General features: G+C 53.8%; 1 long non-coding RNA gene across 1 annotated transcript; it reads left to right on the forward strand.

Moving 5' to 3' along the window:
• The first annotated feature begins 279 nt into the window (after nucleotides 1-279).
• Nucleotides 280-1,667, forward strand: LOC122462877. The gene is made up of 3 exons (XR_006285758.1): nucleotides 280-436; nucleotides 826-1,016; nucleotides 1,157-1,667. It is a non-coding gene; the product is annotated as an uncharacterized LOC122462877 (long non-coding RNA).
• Nucleotides 1,668-8,062: the final 6,395 nt, after the last annotated feature.

Genomic DNA, 8,062 nt, shown 5'->3' on the forward strand with positions numbered 1-8,062 from the left:
GAGAGGGTTCTCCGAACTTGAGCGGTGTCCCCAGGTGGGTTGGAGGTGGAACAGCTGTCAGGGGCACGGATGGGGAGGTGGCAGGAGCTCACCCGACAAGGAGGGGGGTTGGCACTGGAGGTCACTAGAGAGGACAGCAAGCCTCCATCCTGGGGGTCAGGAGGGTGAATCCACCACTCAGACATGAACAGCTGCTGGTGGAAATGATGGTGCTGGTTCCAGGTGCCCTTCATCCTCCCTGATTCCTGGGGAATGTCTCAGTCTCTGACATGTTCTCGTTCCCCTGCAGCACGAGGATGTCACAGCCAAGGTCATGGGCCAGCTTCACATCATCCGGCACTTGCACCAGATGCCCGAGGCGCTGCAAGGGCTGTGGCTCATCTGATGCTCTTCAAGGTTCCCCTCCCTGTTCAGCAAGTCCCGCTCCCTGCTGCAGGTACTGCTCTGTCTCACTGTAAATGGGGGGCTAGTGGAAGCAGAAATGGAGGCCCCTGGCACTCACAGAAACTCTCTCTCCTCTCTGTGGAGCTGGGTCCTTCCCTCGGCCCCCCAGATTCCTTCATCTGAGGCAGGAGCTCTTTCCCTCACACCCATACCCCTCCCCTCTTTCCTTGATCTCACCCCCATCCCATTCCTCGTGCTCCCAGGCAGAGATCTTCCTGCCCCATATGCCGCAGAAGGACCTTTGTGTCAAGTCTACAGATTGTCTGCCCAACTGAAGCTCAGGAAGCTCCACATTTGAGGAGGTGAGGATGGGACAGAGGCTCTGGGCTAGCTTCATCTCCTGCCCTTTATTCTTCCTTTGGCCCTTCTCTGGGCTCTCAGAGTCTGACATGAAGAGGAGCCTCCTCCCCCCGTGTCTTCTAGGCCTTGGGGTATGTGACAGCCTCCCAGATGGGTGCAGTCAGAAGCTGAACCACCTCAGGGAGCAGTGGGGACAGGTCCCTTGTCCTAGGAAACCAAGCAGTGGTAGTTCTCAAAGAGGCTGAGAGGGAAGAGCCCGCTCCCTCATGGAGGTAAGAGCCATTTACTTCTTTGGGCATATGGGTTTCTTGGGGGAGAAATGGGATCCCTGCTGCATAGCCTGGCTGGGAGCTTCCCCCATCCGTGGGACAGAGACATCTCCATCAATGTGTCACCCTTGTTTTTTTCCTAGCAAGAGGCTCCCCAGAGAACTCCTCAAACCTGTTCTCCTGGGAGCGTTTCTGGGAGGAGGCTCCCGTCCCTCAGTCTCCAACTCCATCATGCAGTCTCTTTCACCTAACATCTCCACTCTCCAGCTCCACTTCCCGCAGCGGGACAAACGGACCTTCAGCTCCTAGAGAACAGACACTGACCTCCTTCTGATCAGCAATGGGTTTCACCATCCCCTCAGCAAACCTGTCAGCCGGGCTGGACCGGATTTGAAGGAGGAGGGTATCTAATAGGGTGACTTGGCCTATGGCTGCCTAGCCTGGAGCTAGGCCAAATTGATGACCAAGTGAGCCCCACCTGAGAGGACACAAGGGAAAACAGCAGCAAAAGTACAGAAGCAGAGTGAGCTGTTCAGTAGACGGCCTTGGGCCAAACCCTGGAGTCCAGGGTAGGACTGGCTTCTCTCACCATCCCTAAGGAAGGGGACATAGAAGACCCTAGAAACCCAAGAAGGGCAGGCCGAACCGAAATCAGGCTGAGGAAGAACTTCCCACGAGGGTGGAAGGCCTTGTTTCTGTTCAAGACATTTTTGGACTTCGTTTGCAGAGAGCATGACCCAGGAAGGAGTGGAATAAAGGACAGTCACCTAGTTGGAGGGCTGAGTTCCCAGCCAACAAACTGCAAGAGTGAGTATCAGCGGGGTTGCTAGCCCAGCTAGAAAGTGGTGACACGAGGCCTGGTCAGCATCTAGCGGTGAGTTAACTCTGGTACACACCCGAAGTGGCTGTATCTGGAGCCCTGTGTAGCCTCTTCTGTGGGAAGTTCCCATGGGTCAGTGGGGCCGGAATCTCTCCTGCTCCTTTGGTCTCTTTGGGCTTCACACGAGATATCTGGTGAACTGCCCTTGGACTCTGGGCCCAGCACCGCTAAGAAATTATTCGCTACCTTCAGAGAGACAGGGCACAGCTCAGCCTGTTGGGTAGGCTGGAGACTCACACTTCACTTGAACACACAACACTCAGGTGGTTTGGGAAGCACAGTAACAAAGAAGAGATTTAAGTGATACTAAGCAAGAGAAAGAGACAAATTTCAAAGAGAGAAACAAAACACAACACACTTTGCAGTGACTAAAACTGAATCTTAACAAGTCACAATCTTTGCCTTAGCAGTTTCCAGACTAACGTCTCAGCTTTCCTAACAGACCTTCTTTGATGTCCCTATAGGGTAGAAAACTTCTCTGTCGAATCCGCTGATTTGATTGCTTCGTCTTCTGGTTTCAGACCCTCTGTTCTCCTTGTGGGGTGCCTGGACCCTGATTGTGACATCTCTCTGGCCCAGCCTCTTACACAGATGTGTGCTGCAGCCAGCCCAGCGCAGGGAGCAGTGGGGACAGATGATCTCCTCCTGTCAGACCAAGCAACATGGGTCCCATTGAGGCTTAGATGGAAGATCCCAGGCCTCTCCTGGAGGTAAGAACCGTCCACTCTTCTGGGCACTTGGGGCTGTTGCAACAAAGAGGGGGCTCCTGTTCCATAGCCTATTTATCCTCATGACTGTGTTTTTTTCTTCTCAGAGGATGCATCCAGGACCCTGGAGACTGTTTCGTGCAGGAGGTTTGAGCGGGGAGAGATCACTCACTGTCATGACCCGTGGGTTATTAACCCGGGTCTGCAGGGTTCCTGGGAGCAGCCACCCTCCAGCACGCCACCTGGAAGCCTACGAAAAACTGCTTAGCTAGGACTGACGAAGTCCAGACCCAGTTTGAGGCTCCTATTGGCAGAGTCCCAGAGCAGCTTATCAGCCCCCGGGACCTCCTTAAACCAGCAGCAGGAACAAGAAACTGTCTGAACAGCCGCGCTCCTCACTGGCTCTGGACCGTGTGTTGGCTGTTCCTGCTCCCACTCCCCAGGCTTGATTTCCTGGCATCCGGACTCGGGTTGACTCATCTGATTTGAGGTTCTGAACACAATTTGGTTTTTTGCTTCTGCTCTTCCAGTGTCCTGACCCAGCTGACTCTCGACTCCTGTCTTGTGAGTGTGGACTCTGCCTCAGACCACTAGGTCTGGCTGCCCATGACCCAGCCATGACGCTGACTTTTCTTCAATTCCTCCAATGCCCTTTTCTGCTCTCCAGCTCTGCTCTCCCAGCAAGACACACCGATCCCTTGTCTCCAAGAGTCCTGCTTGACTGCTAGTCAAGGGCTCAGGGGGAGTGCTTGTCTTGCCTCCTCCCCCACCACAGCTGCTTTTCCTCGGGGAATCTCCCTAGTGCAGAGGAGAATCCGTCCTGGCAGCAATTCAGGCAGTCACAGAAAGGACGGTCTGCTCAGCTCCCTCTGCAATGCCACTGCCCGAGACCATTCCGAGTGGGTGCCCAGTGACTGCGCTGGCAGCTCCTTGAGAGACTCCTGGGGGCAGGGTAGTCATGTTTCACGGTGACCGCGGGAAGCCAAACAAAGAGTGCGGCATTGAAGAGACTCTCCTGCTGTCCCAAAGGGTTTCTGTTCTCCTGCACGGTTAGATCGTGGGGCCGAGTGGCAGAATGGGGAAGAGCTGGTTGGTGATGAGTCGGAGGATTCACCAAAGAGGTGGCAGCAGCTGCAGATCCTGGAGTCCCTGTGGTCGGGTTACCATACGTCCGGATTTTCCTGGACATATCCGGCTTTTTGGGTTTTAAATCGCCCTCTGGGAGGAATTTGTCAAACTCTCCAAAGGTCCAGGATTTCCCTCCCAATGCAGCACTCTGGAGGCCGGGGGGGTGGGAGCTGCACGCTCTGCGTGGGAGCGCGGCACTGTGTCTGGCTCCGCACCCCAGACACAGTGCTCTGAGAAGCAGGATACGGGGGCCGGGGGGCTGGAGAAGGGGCATGGGGTCCCAAGGGACAGTCAGGGGACAGGGAGCAGGAGGGGTTGGATGGGTCAGGGGTGCTGGGGGGAGCCTGTCAGGGGGTGGGCATAGGGAGAGGGGACGGGGGAGTAAAGGGACTGGGAGCAGGGGGGGTTGGATGGGGCGGAGGTTCGGGGGGGAAGTCAGGGGCAGGGAGCAGGGGGGATTAGATGGGTCGGGGGTTCTGCGGGGGCAGTCAGGGGACAGGGAGTGGTTGGATAGGTGTGGGAGAGCCGGGGGTCTTTCAGGGGGTGGAGGTGCGGATAGAGGGTGGGGCAGTCAGGGGATAGGTAGGGGGTGGAGTTCTAGGGGGGCAGTTAGGGTGCGGGGGTCTAAGGAGGGAGCAGTTGGAGACAGGGAGAAGGAAGGCTTAGATAGAGGGCAGGGTCCTGGGAGGGGGTGATCAGGGGACAAGGAGTAGCGGGGGTTGGATGGGTTGGCGGTTCTGTGGGGGGCAGGAAGTGGGTGGGAGTAGATAGGGGGCAGGGCTACCACTCCCCCCCCTCCCCCCCAGAGTGTCCTCTTTTTTGAAAGTTCAAATATGGTAACCCTACCCTATGGGTCCAGCCTCCACTCCTGAGAGTTCAGGCGAACCTCCCCCTGTTCTCAGGGAGGCTTTGGCGGCTGGGCCTGCCTGCCGAGACAGAGGACTCAGTGTTTCCACCAGGCTGCTCAGTTGCCAATGCAGCCACCCAAAGACGTGAAGAATGGAAGCGAAAGGGCAAAGCTGGACCATCCGCTGAGCTCCTGCAATCAAGTGAGCCCAGCCTGGGAGAGAGGAGGGAAAGCGGCCAAGGTGGCTGGTGGCTGTAGGGAGCCAGGGGAGGAGAAATAAATAGTTCATGATGAATCCTAAGGGCTTTGTCTTGTGTGGTGAAGGGTTTCAAATGGGTCTAGTTACTACCACATTCAACTTTACAATCGCTGTGTCTGATTGAAGGGCAGGTCTAGAAAGGTCAGAGGTCACTCGAGGAGCTTCAAGTCTCAGATTCTGTCCCTATTGCCTGCTTTGACCAGCTGATCTCACCCCAACACATCCCTCAGGTGGTCGCAGTGGTGAGCTCTTTCCCTCTTTTTCTGGATTAGCCGCCAGCATGGGGACAGGATACACGTGGCCAAGGAAATGGAGAGGCATGGGGGTCACGTGCAGAGGCATGCAGATAACTTGCAGAGTTGCCTGTTAATGCAGCTCCCATGGGGGAAGCACGGTAGGGTCCCGTGCACTCCGGGGCACCATTTCCAATTTTGGTGGTGGTGGGGAGGATAATTTCACCCTGATTCCAGGGGCTACTTAGGCACCTGAAAACTTTAGTGTTTTGACAGATAACTTAGCAATGAGCTGACAGGAACACTTGCCAGACTGGTTTCCGGGGAAGACAGCTATAAGAATGGGTCCAGGGAATGGTTCTGTATCTGAGCTGTTTGGACACTTTCAGGGAACATTCCCGATGCAAGACAGAGATCCCCAAAGTTATCCTGGGTAACCCTGAGAGACTTATGGAAAACTAGCAGATCCCACATCTCTGCTGTCACTTTGCACTGACAAACTCGGACTGTCCCAACCTGTTCATGTATTTTACCTGCTTTAACCTCTCAATAACTTTCACATATAAAAGAAAGAAAATTAAATAAATGACGTCGTTACACCGATATAGGGCCGTAGCGTAAACCTGACCTCAGAGTTGTCCCATTGAAATGGAATTATTCACAGTACTAATTAAAGTTAAACATGCACCTAAGTGTTTCCAGGGCCGAGATTAAGGCCACAGCTTATGAGAGGTGCAGACGCAAGAAGAGAAGAGCTGTGCAAAAACTGAAATGCCACTTGGAACTTGGCCCAAACAATGCATCACAAAAAATAAACTCATCCTGTTATACAGTAACAGAGCTGGTTCAAAATGGTTTTACACTGACAATGCAACCTTTTAACTAAAAATGCCACTTTGGATTACATTGATAATTTGAAAAAAGTTCCCTTTTTAAAAAAACATTTTGGATTTCTCTGCCCACTTGAGAGAGAACGTGGTATTTTTCCCACCAAAACGAAACAAAAAATTGATCATTAAAAACATTTACAAATAAGTTTGAAGAATACGGCGGGGGAGTGGTTTCTTCTTCAATTTTCATGAACCTCCCCACCCCTGCTATTTTTGACCAGTTCTAATTATGAATAAATGTCTGTATGTACATGAATGATAAATATGTCTGCTACTGAAACATTTACAAACAATGGCTCTCAACAGGAGCACTGAAGTCACATGACGCAGAGAAACACCCGGGCCTGCAGGGTTCACATTCTCAAAGACAAACCGCCCCAGGATGGGAATGTCACACATGACACAGCGTGACTGGCCCGGGTAGGTTAGGTGCGTGTTTTGAGGTTGCTGGCAAATTGTGCTTTTTTATGGTCGGGGGGAGGGGGGGGGTTATATTTGAAAGGAGTTCTTCATCCTCTCCCACTCTCATCCAGGGGTGCCGGAACAAGGGGGACCAGGGCCCACCACTTTTCACTGGCCATAAGTGTGAGCGACTGGATGAGTGGGGAGAGAAGGGAGCTGGGGGCGGGGCGGGGTTTTGGGGGCAAGGGGCGGCGTGAAGTGGGAGCTCAGGAAGCAGGTGCTGGTTCCATGTGTCCTTAATCCTCCCTGATTCCTGGGGAGTGTCTCAGTCTCTGACATGTTCTCGTTCCCCTGCAGCACAAGGATGTCACAGCCAAGGTCATGTGCCAGCTTCACATCATCCGGCACTTGCACCAGATGCCCGAGGCGCTGCAAGGGCTGTGGCTCATCTGATGCTCTTCAAGGTTCCCCTCCCTGTTCAGCAAGTCCCGCTCCCTGCTGCAGGCACTGCTCTGTCTCACTGTAAGTGGGGGGTTAGTGGAAGCAGAAATGGAGGCCCCTGGCACTCACAGAAACTCTCTCCCCTCTCTGTGGAGCTGGGTCCTTCCCTCGGCCCCCCAGATTCCTTCATCTGAGGCAGGAGCTCTTTCCTTCACACCCATACCCCTCCCCTCTTTCCTTGATGTCACCCCCATCCCATTCCCAGTGCTCCCAGGCAGAGATCTTCCTGCCCCATATGCCGCAGAAGGACCTCTGTGTCAGTGCTACAGACTCTCTGCCCAACTGAAGCTCAGGAAGCTCCACATTTGAGGAGGTGAGGATGGGACAGAGGCTCAGGGCTAGCTTCATCTCCTGCCCTTTGTTCTTCCTTTGGCCCTTCTCTGGGCTCTCAGAGTCTGACATGAAGAGGAGCCTCCTCCCCCCGTGTCTTCTAGGCCCTGGGGTGTGTGACAGCCTCCCAGATGGGTGCAGTCAGAAGCTGAGCCACCTCAGGGAGCAGTGGTGACACTTCACCTTGTCCTATGAAACCAAGCAGTGGTAGTTCTAAAAGAGGCTGAGAGGGAAGACCCCTCTCCCTCATGGAGGTAAGAGCCATTTACTTCTTTGGGCATATGTTCTCGGGGTAGAAATGGGTTCCCTGCTGCATAGCCTGGCTGGGAGCTTCCCCCATCCCTGGGACAGAGACATCTCCATCAATGAGCCACCCTTGTTTTTTTCCTCGCAAGAGGCTCCCCAGAGATGTCCTCAAACCTGATCTCCTGGGAGTATTTCTGGGAGGAGGCTCCCATCCCTCAGTCTCCAACTCCATCATGCAGGCTCATTCACATAACATCTTCGCTCTCCAGCTCCACTTCCCACAGCAGGACAAATGAACCTGCAGCTCCTAGAGAATGGACTCTGACCTCCTTCTGATCAGCAATGGGGTTTCACCATCCTCTCAACAAACCTGTCAGCCTCTGAATGATGAAGGGCCTGAATGTCAGAATCACCAGAACCAAGAAAATTCCAACTGCAGCCAGTCGAGCCTTTGTGAACTTAGCCCATCTGGAAACCAGGTCTGAAGTGGAGAGGTCTGAACTCATGGACTCATAGATTTTAAGGTCAGAAGGGACCATTATGATCATCTAGTCTGACCACCTGCACAATCCAGGCCTCAGAATCTCACCCATCCATGCTTGTAATAAACCCCTAACCTGTGTCTG

This window comes from Chelonia mydas, chromosome 14, assembly GCF_015237465.2.
Source record: "Chelonia mydas isolate rCheMyd1 chromosome 14, rCheMyd1.pri.v2, whole genome shotgun sequence".
NCBI lineage: Eukaryota > Metazoa > Chordata > Testudines > Cheloniidae > Chelonia > Chelonia mydas.